Raw genomic sequence first — 13,618 nt, 5'->3', positions numbered from 1 at the left:
GTGGGGGAGTGGAGAATCAAACCAGAGTCTCTCCAGATCAGAGTCCTTCACTCTAAACCACCACTCTTAACCGCTACACCACACTGTCAAGCACAGCCAACTTGTAGCAATCCCATAGGGTTTTCAAGGCTAGAAATAAACTGAGGCAGTTTGCCATTTGCCTGCCTCTAAATTAGGGTTGCCAGATCTGGGCTGGGAAATTCCTGGAGATTTGTGGTTGGAGCCTTGGGGAAGGCAGGGTTTGGGGAGGGGAAGGACCTCAGCAATTATAATGCCAAAGTTGCCATTGTCCAAAGCAGCCATTTTCTTCAGGGGAACTGATCCCTGTTCACTGGAGATAGTTGTACAGAATGATATAGTGCTTATAGTTAGGGTTACCAGGTCCCTCTTCGCCACCGGCAAAGGTGAGGTTTGGGGAGGGACTTCAATGCCAAATGGCGAAAGCGTCCATTTTCTCCAGGTGAACTGAACTCTATCAGCTGGAGAGCAGTTGTAATAGCAGGAGATCTCCAGTTACTACCTGGAGGTTGGCAACCCTACTTAGAGTGGTGGACTAGGATCTGGGAGATCCATGTTCAAATCACCATTCCAGCATGAAATTTGGGCCACATACTCTTGCAGCCTAGCCTACCTTGCAAGACTGTTGTGAGGACAAAATGGGAGAAGGAGAACCAACTTTACTGCTCTAAGCTTCATGGATGTTGGGATTAAAATGTCCTAGATGGAGAATTCTCTTCCCTCAGGAGCTCATTCCAGATGACATTCATAGATGAAGGTGTGGGGCAGGAACCACAAAAATATAAATGTAATGTAATAGGGAGAATGTTAGGCCCAGATAGAGAATGAGTTCAAATCCTGACTTGGTAGACATGTGTGCATGTCATTGTCTCTTAGCATGGCCTATCTCATGGGTTTATTTGGAAGATAAAATTTGGGGGAATTCATGAATGAAATAAAATTCTGGTACTTCCTGCTGGGGGAAAAAAAGATTGTGTCAATAGCTTTGTTGTTGATTAAAATATGTTTTCTTATAGGTTTGGCAGTGTATTCAGGACACCTCTCTCAGTATGAGCCAACAGGTCAATTCAGGTCAAGCCAACAAGGATTCTTCTTGGTTCCATTTTTGCATCAGGTTGTCAAAACGTGCCAGTCAAAGAGCATTTCCAGCCCTCTGGAAATCTCTTACAGAGGCAGTTAGAAGGTTTTTTTTTCCTCCTGTGAATTTTCACAGCCTTTTTGTTTCAGTCTAGCTTTTCACTGATTTGCTTTTATGCATCCTAACAAGTAATTTTTTTGCCCCTGAGGCCGAATCAGGCTGTTTCCGTGTTATGTTTGTGTTTTTAAAGATTTTGTTGCCAATTTTTTAATCTGCTAAGAATTGGTTCTTGTAGGTTATCCGGGTTGTGTAACCGTGGTCTTGGTATTTTCTTTCCTGACGTTTCGCCAGCAGCTGTGGCAGGCATCTTCAGAGGAGTAACACTGAAGGACAGTGTCTCTCAGTGTCAAGTGTGTAGGAAGAGTAATATATAGTCAGAAAGGGGTTGGGTTTGAGCTGAATCATTGTCCTGCAAAAAGTATCAAAGGTAATGTGCTAATCATTGTCCTGTAAGTACCAAGATAATGTGCTAATGAGGGTATGGTATGTTAATATGGAACCATTGTATCCTGAAGTGATCTGTTAATGTGTGAAATCCAAAGCTAATCTGCATGGCTATTGTTGACTGTAGTCTTTGTTAGTCTGGAGGTTTTCAGGACAGGAAGCAAGCCTTATTCATTCTTAAACTCTCTTTTTTCTGTTAAAGTTGTGCTGATGTTTATGACAACTTTAACAGAAAAGAAGAGAGTTTAAGAATGAATAAGGCTTGGCTTCCTGTCCTGAAAAACTCCAGACTAACAAAGACTACAGTCAACAATAGCCATGCAGATTAGCTTTGGATTTCACACACTAACAGATCACTTCAGGATACAATGGTTCCATATTAACATACCACACCCTCATTAGCACATTATCTTGATACTTACAGGACAATGATTAGCACATTACCTTTGATACTTTTTGCAGGACAATGATTCAGCTCAACCCAACCCCTTTCTGACTATATATTACTCTTCCTACACACTTGACACTGAGAGACCCTGTCCTTCAGTGTTACTCCTCTGAAGATGCCTGTCACAGCTGCTGGCAAAACGTCAGGAAAGAAAATACCAAGACCACGGTTACACAGCCCGGATAACCTACAAGAACCAATGAACTCTGACCGTGAAAGCCTTCGACAATATTCTGCTAAGAATTGTTTTCCGCGTTGGTCAGACTGGAATCCCTTAGGCAGAGCTGCTCCTATTGAAATCAATGGTCTTCGAATGGAATAACTTTGCCTAGTACTGTCATGCCAATTGCCTTGATTTTAAGAAAGGCAACATATTTTAAAAGGAAGTCCATTGTTACACAACATGGCTGCGGCTTAGTGGTAGAGCATCTGCTTGGCATACAGAAGGTCCCGGGTTCAATCCCAGTTTAAAAGATCAGGAAATAAGTAAAGATTGCAAGCAGTTTGGATTGCAAATGTAGTTTGGTCAAGAGAAAGGGGGGGGGACAGCTGAACGTATGAAGCTGCCTTATACTGAATCAGACACTTTCTCCATCATCTATGATTCTAAGATCAGGAAGTAAAACGATCAGGAGAGCCAGCATTGTGTAGTGGTTAAGAGCAGTGGTCTCTAATCTGGAAAACCAGGATTGATTCCCCGCTCCTCCATATGAAGTTCACCAGATTAGCCTCTGCCGCTCATGTGGAGGAGTGGGGAATCAAACCCAACTCTCCAGATCAGAGTCCACAGCTCCAAACCACCACTCTTAAGCACCACACTACACAGGGTTAAGAGGAAGGTGCCAAAAGCAAGGATTATATAAAACCCCACATTGTTACTTTTGCTTACATGGCTTGCTTTCATCTGAGCTCTGCAAAACACATCAAAAAGGCCTCCAGACAAGTCACATTCGATCCCTCTGATGCGATGCTATGATGTGAACTGGATTTGGAAACGTCATGCTGAAAATGTCTTTTCCTTAACCAAAAACAAACCCACCCCCCAGTAATATAGAATAGGCATTAGTAATAATGGCAAAACAAATTAGGAAGTGACAATCCTCTCCGGGATGGTTTGTTCACCTGTGTAGCATATCCTCTTAAACTGCACTTATCTAGTGCGGTGGTTTGGAGCGGCGGACTCTCATCTGGAGAACCGGTTTTGATTTCCCACTCCTCCACATGAGTGGTTGACACGGGTGAACATGGTTGGTTTCCCCACTCCTCCACATGAAGCCAGCTGGGTGACCCGTAGAGAAAGTCAGCATATAAAAAACCAACTCTTCTTCTTCTTAAGTGGAGATGCCGGGGTTTGAAAGTGGAAACTTCTGCCTGCAAAGATGATAAATGCTTACACTTTGGACATGAGGGCCATCCCAGACACAAATGGACACACTTCTTCCCATCGGGGATGGCACATGAAGGTGGGGATCTTGTTCTTTGTGGTTAGCAAGGCGTACAAGTGATCCTTGTGTGGCTGGCAAAATATTTTATTGAATATTGGCCAAGTGTACATATGTGCATAAGTACTGTCTAGTTGCAACTGACCTATGGTGACCCCAGCAAGGGTCTTTCAAGGCAAGTGAGAAGCAGAGGTGGTTTTCCATCACCTTTCCCTGCAGAGTCTTCCTTGGTGGTCTCCCATGGCATGGGAGGGCCTGATCTCCTCAGGTCTCGGAAGCTATGCACGGTCAGCACTTGGATGGGAGACCACCAAAGAAGGCTCTTCCAGGGGAAGGCAATGGCGAACCACCTCAGCTTCTCATTTGCCTTGAAGGCCCCTTGCTGGGGTCATCAGAAGTTGGAAGCTAAGCAGGGCCAGTTCTTGGATGAGAGACCACCAAGGAAGACTCTGCAGAGGAAGGCAATGGCCAACCACCTCGGCTTCTCATTTGCCTTGAAGGCCCCTTGCTGGGGTCACCATAAGTCCGTTGTGACTTGACAGCAAGTAGAGGGAAAGGAGAGAGAAAGACAGAGGTGGGCAAAAAGGGGATAAAGAAAAAAATGTGTCTAGTCCCACCTCCGTTTAACAAAGCATGCATGCAAATGCATCTGAAGAAGAACTGAGGCAAAGCTAAGGAACAACCAGGCGGGCATGGAAAATAGCCAAGCATGAAACAAAGCGACAGTTGGTAACCTGGTTAAAAGAATCTGCCTTTCACCTCCCTGAGCTCCCACTGGACGCCTTTCAGCAAGCTCTCCAGCATGCCGAAATGGGGTCTTTATCAAAGCTACCAGACTAGTAGGATCAGAAGTTAGGTCAGGAAAAGATGCGTTTCAGAACACATTTTCAATTACAGGAGACGCAGCTCCATCTACTCCCAAAGAGCCAGCAATGATAAATCCCATCACTCTGCCGGATTGGATCCGCTTTCTCAAACTGAGCCTAGACATCACGCCTTGCAACGGCAAATATTAAATCACCAATGAGACTGCGCCATTAATCTCCGTTTAAATTCTTTTCCTCTCCCTCTCTCTTTCTCTCTCAAGAAAAAAATGTCTGACCTGGGCCTCCATGATCCGCTCACAAGGTGGAAACAGGTTGACACAACAATTAAGCAAAAATGAAATGCACGGAGATGAGATCTTGGTTAATTACAATATCCATTCATCATAGACGTAAGGAGGAGAGGGAAGAATAGACAGTACGGAGAGGCGGCAGGCTCCAGGGAAAATATTTCCAGTACTCTTGCTAGATTTGAGGTGGTCTTTTTTGAGGAGGAGGAGGAGGAGGAGGAGGAGGAGAAGAAGAAGAAGAAGAAGAAGAAGAAGAAGAAGAGTTGGTTTTTACATACTGACTTTCTCTACCACTTAAGGAAGAATCAAACTGGCTTACAATCACCTTCCTTTCCCCTCCCCACAACAGACACCCTGTGCAGTAGGAGAGGCTGAGAGAGCTCTAAGAGAGCTGAGACTAGTACAAGGTAACCCAGCTGGCTTCATGTGGAAGAGTGGGGAAACCAACACGGTTTACCAGATTAGCATCTGCTGCTCATGTGGAGGAGTGGGGAATCCAAACTCAGTTCTCCAGATTAGAGTCCACCACTCCAAACCACTACTCCAAACCACTACCTCATGCTGGCTATCCATGGTTTTCTTTTTAGTGTGTTTCCAGTTTCCTCTAAAATCATGAGGACTAGTAACATACATTGTTTGGAATGACAGCTAGTGTTCTCATAGAATCATAGAATCGTAGCGTTAGAAGGGACCACCAGGGTCATCTAGTCCAGCTCCCTGCACAGTAACACGAGATTTTTTAAAACCACATGTCTGCTTTTTCACTGAATATTTCCAAGCAAATATCAGTGCTATTTAAATGATAATTCCATTTCTGTCTCAATTTATTGTCGAAGGCTTTCACGGGCAGAGTTCATTGGTTCTTGTAGGTTATCCGGGCTGTGTGACCATGGTCTTGGTATTTTCTTTCCTGACGTTTCGCCAGCAGCTGTGGCCGGCATCTTCAGATCTTCTCCTCTGAAGATGTCTGTCTCAATTATCCACAATTTATAAGAAGAATATATTTTTCAATATTCAGACTAAATAGCAAAGGATTCATGGTATATTTAATTTTTAATCAAATTTTCTCTATTCTCTGTTATGATTCTTGCAAAGTTTATCTCCTATCATTTCCAATAAAAGACTGATATTTTACACGGATGCTGTTATGCGAGCTATTTCTCTTTTGTTGCTTCAAATCCTGAAATTATATTACGTTCCACATTGCGGAAATTAGCAACGCTTTGATTTAAATTTGTGTAATATCCCAGTCAGCAACAGAACCTCATTAAAACCTAAATTAGAAAGTCCATAACATTAGCACGATGGACACATTCCAGCATCTCCTTCCTATCTGCCATTCCCGAGTAAAAGGTTTTAAATGTCTTAATTAGACCCCAGATATTAGGAAGAACATTACACAAAGTGAAATTGTGCCATAAACATCAGATCTGGTCTATTTCCCTAAAAATCTTCTACTGCCCTCTATGATTTTAATAGCTGGACAAAATTTCTCTTCTCTCCAGACTATCTATTGTCATCAATCTTTCTAGTTTTTCATTATAACCACTTTGATTTTGATCAATGGCCCATCTGACAGCAATGCTGATTCTCTGAATTTAGGCAGATCATGAGAGGAAGGACAGGAAGGGTTGTGTCAGTGGTTGACTCTTTGTGGACCCTCCTTACATGCCCAGGGAAATGCCAATCTCCATTTTGGGGTCAGGAAGCAATTTTCCTCCAAGCCAGTTTGGCCAGGGATCCTGGAGGTTGTTTTTGTTTTTTGCCATCTTCTGGGCATGGAGTTGGGGTCACTGGGGGTGTGGGGGGGTAGTTGTGAATTTCCTGCCTTGTGCAGGGGGTTGGACTAGATGACCCTGGAGGTACCTTCCAACAACTCCATGATTGTATGAGGCAGCAGGAACCCTGAACTGGTGCTTGGAGAACTTAAATAGTTTTATGTGGATAACCAAACCAAACCCAAAAAAGATGGACAGGTTATAGATCAGGATTTGTTGAAGAAAAGCATGTCAGTAAGGGTTGTAACTGAAACCAATCAATGTTGCATCAACTCCCCTCGTCCTCAGTTTCTTCATGGGTTATGGTTGCCAACTTCCAGGTACTAGCTGGAGATCTCCTGCTATTACTACTGATCTCCAGCCAACAGAGATCAGTTCACCAGGAGAAAATGGCCACTTTGGCAATTGGGCTCTATGGTATTGAAGTCTCTCCCCTCCCCAAACCCCGCCCTCCTCAGGCTCCACCCAAAGAAAATCCCGCCGGTGGCGAAGAGGGACCTGGCAACCCTATCATGGGTCCAGTGTAAAGTGCTGGCATTGAGCTTTAAAGGATCAGAAGTCACAGCGATGCCTGCCATTCAAAGTTTTAAAAAGAGACAGGGTGGAGTTGATGAAGGGTACTTTTTCTCCCTCTCCCGAAATGCTAGAACTCCAATGAAGCTGATGGGTAGTAGACTCAGGACGGACAAAAGAAAATACTTCTTTATGCTGTGACTGATTAAAATGTAGAGTTCCCTGCCAGAGGATGTGGTGATGGCCACAGGCATAGATGGCTTTAAAAAGGGGATTAGACAGGTTCATGGAGGATAGGGCTATCAGTGACTACTAGCCATGGTAACTATACGGAACATTAGGGTTGCCAGGTCCCTCTTGGAAACTGGCGGGATGTTTTAGGGATGGTGCCTGAGGAAAGGGGTTGGGGAGGGGAGGGACTTCAATGCCATAGAGTCCAATTGCCCAAGCAGCCATTTTCTCTAGGTGAATTGATCTCTCTCGGAGGGAAATCAGTTGTAATAGCAGGAGATCTCCAGCTAGTACCTGGAGGTTGGCAACCCTAGGGAACATCCACGTTAGAGGTAGTCAGTCTCCGAATACCAATGCCAGGAGGAAACACCAAGGGAAGGTCTCAGCCACTATGCCCTCTTTTTAGCCCTTCAGATTAAATGGTTGGCCACTGTGTGAAGGAAGATGCTGGACTAGATAGACCACTGGTCTGATCCAGCAGGGCTCTTCTGATCTTATAGGCAAAGATGACAAGCACATGAGACAGGACGTTCTCAGCTGTTGCTGGAGGGTCGCCAGGTCCCCCCTGGCCACCAGTGGGAGATGGGGGTAGGGTTGCCATATCCAGATTGGGAAACTCCCAGAGATCTGGGGATGGAGCCTGGGGAGGACAGGGGCCTCAGTGGGGTACAATGCTATAGAGTCCAATTGCCAAAGCAGTCATTTTCTCCAGGGGAACTGATAGGGTTCCCAACCTCCAGGTACTAGCTGGAGATCTCCTGCTATTACAACTGATCTCCAGCCGATAGAGATCAGTTCACCTGGAGAAAATGGCCGCTTTGGCCATTGAACTCCAGGGCATTGAAGTCCCTCCCCTCCCCAAACCCTGCCCTCCTCAGGCTCCACCTCAATAATCTCCAGGTATTCCCCAGCCTGGAGCTGGCAACCCTAAGAACTGATCTTTATAGTCTGGAGAGGAGCTGCAATTCCAGGAGATCCCCCGGTCCCACCTGGAGGCCGGCATCCCTATGTTGCTCCCAGGCTATGGAAACTTTACCAACTGAGGTTCATTTGGCTCTCTTCCTCTTAGAAATGTGAAGGCTTTTTTGTTCCCAGAAGCCTTTGCTGAGGGGCAACATCTCTTGTCTTCTGATTCTGATGGCCACTGATTTGATTCTTTATGATCGAGGCCTGCTTGTTACGGCTTTAATTGCAGATGTTTTGACTGATTACAAATAGCATTTTTCTGATTGCAAGCCAACGGAGAGGATTTTGGCATAGCAGAAGGCAGAATGAAAAATGGCCTGGATATAATTAAATCGAAGAAAACATCGACATAAAGAAGATATTATTGGTCTTAGAAATAAGGGTTGGATTTTAAGCTTCCACACATATAAAGTGCATTTCTGTCTATGCAAGATTCCCATCCTTTTCTTCCTTCTACCGCAGACCCCCATGATGTACCACTACACTGATTCTGAGTGTCCACTGAGCCCTATGAGCAGGGCCGTAACTGGGGGGGGGCGAGGAGGGCAGCAACTGATCTCCTGCCAATAAAGATCAGTTCGCCTGGAGAAAAGGGCCGCTTTGGCAATTGGACTCTATGGCATTGAAGTCCCTCCCCTCTCCAAACCACACCCTCCTCAGGCTCCACCCCCAAAATCTCCAGGTATTTCCAAACCCAGAGCTGGTGACCCTATGTCCAGCCCAGTTAGGGTTGCCAGGTCCCCCTTCGCCACTGGCAGGTGGTTTTGGGGACAGAGCCTGAGGAGGGCGAGGTTTGGTGAGATGAGGGACTTCAATACCATAGAGTCCAATTTCCAAACTGGCCATTTTCTCCAGGGGAACTGATCTCTATCAGCTGGAGATCAGTTGTGATAGCAGGAGATCTCTAGCTACCACCTGGAGGTGGGCAACCCTAACTGGACAGGAGATCTCCGGGTCAGTGAAATGCCACAGGAAAGGCCAGGATACTGGGCTGGACATAGGGTTGCCAACCTCCAGGTGTTTAGCAAACAAAAACAGCAACAAATTGCACAATACAAGGAAAGTAACAATAGTGGCATTAATATATCATAGCCACTGTTACATATAAGCACATATACAACAAATTCTGTGCATAACACTCTGATACAAACAGTATCTAAAGGTACAGTCCTTTCAGGGATGTCAAATATGTTCCATTTTTCCGGAAAATTACTAAGCAAAAATGCAAGTGTTGCACATCCCTTGTCCAAGAGGTATGTTTCAGGTTCATTCTACAGAAGTCCGGTAACCATCTGTTTCGGCAAGTTATTAACAGCAAGCATTGGTCCCTGAGGAAGGCTTTTATAAGCTGAAACAGACTGTACCTTTAGATACTGTTTGTATCAGAGTGTTATGCACAGAATTTGTTGTATATGTGCTTATATGTAACAGTGGCTATGATATATTAATACCACTATTGTTACTTTCCTTGTATTGTGCAATTTGTTGCTGTTTTTGTTTGCTAAGTTCTTTTCAGCACGCTAACCTTAGTTTGCCAAACCTCCAGGTGTTAGCTGTAGATCTATTACAACATCTCCAGCCAATAGAGATTCGTTCACCTGGAGAAAATAGCCACTTTGGCATTTGGACTCTATGGCATTGAAGTCCCTCCCCTCCCCAAACCCCACCCTCCTCAAGCTCTGCCCCAAAAACCTCCCACCGGTGGAAAGGACCTGGTAACCCTAACTGGACAACCCACTAGTCTGATCTGGCATGGCTATCCCTATGTCCTTATACATCGATGACATAAAAAAAAATGTTAGCAGAAGAAAACAGAAAAATAGCACAAAATTAAAGACCCGTGGGTTTAATTTGCACAGGGGGACAAATAACACAGCTGGGATTTTTTTTTTCAAGCGGAAAGAGTGAGGCCATGAAGCTTCCCTACTTCTGAGAGGGAGAACGGTGGTTTCTTTTCCCTAACCTTCAAGCCTCCATCTTTACCCAGTGAAAAAGATAAAACTGGCCATTTGTTACAAAGCCCCCTGAAAGCCTTTGGCGGGTGCCGAGATTCCAGCAGCTGGTGTAGCTGTCTGCCCACCAAGTTTCATTACACTTCGCCTCTGGTTGCCATATTACAGCTTCCTCGTCGGTCGTAGCTATTTCAGTCCTGCCTTGAGCAAACTGATTTCCTCCCCTCTTGGATGCCGGCGTCTAGTACGAGAGGGTAAACAGGAACGTTATGTAAGCATTCGCGTCCGGCCCCTCGATGCAAAAGCAGAGCTGGTAAGACAAACTAGACAATAGGGCCTGCAACAGAGTTAGGGTTGCCAACCTCCAGGTACTAGCTGGAGATCTCCTGCTATTACAACTGATCTCCAGCCAACAGAGATCAGTTCCCCTGGAGAAAATGGCCTCTTTGGCCATTGGACTCTATGGCATTGAAGTCCCTCCCCTCCCCAAACTCCACCCTCAACAGGCTCCACCCCAAAACCTCCCGCTGAGGGTGAAGAGGGGCCTGGCAACCCTAAGCAGAGTCCTGTCCAGTGTAATTTTGGCTGACTTTTCTTTGATGTAGGGTTGCCAACTTCCAGGCAAGACCTGGAGGTCTCTCAAAATTACAACTGATCACCACATGGCGGAGATCCATTCTCCTGGAGAAAATGGCTGCTTTGGAGGGTGGATTCTATGGCATTATACCAGACTGAGGTCCCTTTTCTCTCCAAACCCTGCCCTCCCCAGGCTCCACCTCCAAATCTTCCAGTATTTTTCAACCTGAAACTGGCAGATTAATATACCGTATGGTACCATAATGGGCATCAGTAGGGTTGCCAACTCCAACTTGGGATACTCGTGGACATTTGGGGGTAGAACCTGGGATAGGCAGGGTTTGGGGAGGGAGAAGAAGTTCAGCAGTGATTTAATTCCATAGAGTCCTTCCTCAAAGCTGCCATTTCCTCCAGGTAGGGTTGCCTGGTTCCCCCTTGCCACCGGTGGGAGTTTCGTGGTGGTGGAGCTGGGGGGGGGGTGATCCACACGTAACATCACTTCCACGTTTACCCCAAAGTAACAGGGATGCTCTAGCACATTCCTCCAAAAGAGTTTTTTTGCAGGAATGTGCTAGACCATCCCCATCACTTTGGGGTAAACCCGGAAGTGACATAAACCACCCGAATTCTAAGACAATGTGCTTCTAGATGATTGCTCTTGGCTGACGGTCTTCGGGACAACTTGCTTATTACCAAATCTGGATTAAAAGCTATAGTTGCCTTATATATATTTTTGGAGCTGAAGAAAGCCTTTGAAATGTGCACCAACGACTAGCCACACGTTCTCCTTTGTTTCCTTCTTTTGGATTTATATATTGCCACTACGGACTCTTAAAACTTGAGACTTGGACTTTGATGACGGGAACATCCCGTCCGTCTTTGACTTTAACTTTCAACATCGGGAGCCTCCTGCCCCGCTTGATATTTTGCGTTTTTGCTGCTCTGGTTCATGTTTATATTGAATGTTTGTGCTGAGCATGTTTATTTTTTTCTTTTTCTGTACTGTTTATGCATGAGGTAATGCTGTTCAGTATAATATATGATTTCTGTTAAAACTCCAGTGTGGTTTTGTATTTGAGCCCTCGTGCCGCCATTTTCTTTAACGTAGTTAAATACGGCACAGGTGTATTCATTATTGTAGTACCTGGAGGTTGGCAACCCTAGAGGACCAGCAGGCAGCCCCCTTCATTGGCAGGCAATTGCCCGCCGTTACCAGGCATCTGGCAACCCTACCTCTATGAGAACGAATCTCTGTGGTCTGGAGATTAACTGCAATTCTGGGAGATCTCCAGGCCCCACATGGCGGTTGGCAATCGTATGTAAATTGCTGCTTGAGCTCGCTTAATTGAATGCTCCTTCTCACCAACATATAATCCCTGCATACAGAAAAGTAGCTTATCATGCAGAAATCTGGAATAGAACTTGCTAATTTTATACGGGGGTGGGATTTTTGTACGGACCACTGATCAGCCATGTCATCCCCTCCCAAAGCACCCCCACAGACAGCCCTGGTGCACATTTAGCTCCTCAGTGAGAACTATGCACCTGATGGCAAGATGGCAGAAATATCCGTGCAAATTGTGACATGCCTCCTCCTGGCCCTGAAATTATCCCTTCATTTAAAAAACAACATTTATTCCAACCTTCCATGTCTCTTTCATACTTGCAAAGTTAGTGTTCAGCCAAAGCCAGCAGCCTCCCTTGGCACCTTTTAAAAAGTTGACAATTTTAACACCTAAGATCTCGATGAAACGCTGCTGCTTGCTGAAATTCACTTAAGGATTTTTTGTAAATATAATTATTATAAACAGAGCTGCTGCTGCTGCCCCCTTCTCCTCCTTTGAAAGGGGTTCTGTCCGGCAAATCCAAAGCATGGAGGAAAGGCATCATGGCAAAAAAAAAAAAAAAAATACACACCGAAAGAAAGGAAGCATAGCACATACCTCCACACTACAATCCCCATGTTGCAGCACGAGAGCATGCAAAAGCAAAAATAAAACGGCAAACAGATTTAGAGCTTTTGATCAAAAGCCATCTTTAGTTTACAAAAAAAAAAAACATTAGCAGATTCTGCTAGAAGTGTCTGATCTAATTACAATTAGAGCTGCAGAACGGTCACTGGGTCGTCTCACAACTGCATGAGCTACAGGGTCGAAATGAGAATGGAAAGACGTCATTCCAGTCACTGCACAAACAGACATCAACAAGGGAGCAGCTGCAAAAAGCCTTGTGGATATGGCTGTTATCTAGGGTAGCCAGCTCCGGGTTGGGAAATACCTGGAAATTTTTAGGGCAGAGCCTGAGGAGGGCGGGATTTGGGGAGTGGAGGGACTGCAATGCCATAGAGTCCAATTGCCAAAGCGGCCATTTTCTCCAGCTGAACTGATCTCTGTTGGCTGGAGATCAGTTGTAATAGCAGGAGATCTCCAGCTAGTACCTGGAAGTTGGCAACCATAGCCCATGAAGAAACTGAGGATGAAGGGAGTTGATGCAACATTGGATGGTCCCTCTGCGCCACCGGCGGGAGGTTTTTGGGGTGGAGGCTGAGCATGCCGGGGTTTGGGGAGGAGAGGGACTTCAATACCATAGAGCCCAATTGCCAAAGCGGCCATTTTCTCCAGGTGAACTGATCTCTATCGGCTGCAGATCAGTTGTAATAGCAGGAGATCTCCAGCTAGTACCTAGAGGCTGGCATCCCTATGGTAATCAGGGATCATGGCTCAATCATTAGTACAGATAACCTTTAGAATCTGTATGGTTTCTTTTCAAAATCCATAGGTCCAATGGCTGCTGTTTGACATAGCAATTAGCTCTAACCAAATAGCTTATTGACCCCCAGCCACCGCTGTGCTGAACAGGATCGTCAACTCTGGGTTGGAAAATTCCTGAAGATTTGCAGCTGGAGCCTGGAGAGGGGAGGGGAAGGGCTACAGCAGGAAGGACCAGTTCTGCAATGGAGAACTGCACGGCAAAAATAGTTCAAAATCCAAGCCATAGA

This window comes from Euleptes europaea, chromosome 8 (genome assembly GCF_029931775.1).
Source record: "Euleptes europaea isolate rEulEur1 chromosome 8, rEulEur1.hap1, whole genome shotgun sequence".
NCBI classification, from domain to species: domain Eukaryota; kingdom Metazoa; phylum Chordata; class Lepidosauria; order Squamata; family Sphaerodactylidae; genus Euleptes; species Euleptes europaea.
The sequence above is the reverse complement of the archived record's forward strand: the minus strand, read 5'-3'. Positions refer to the sequence as shown.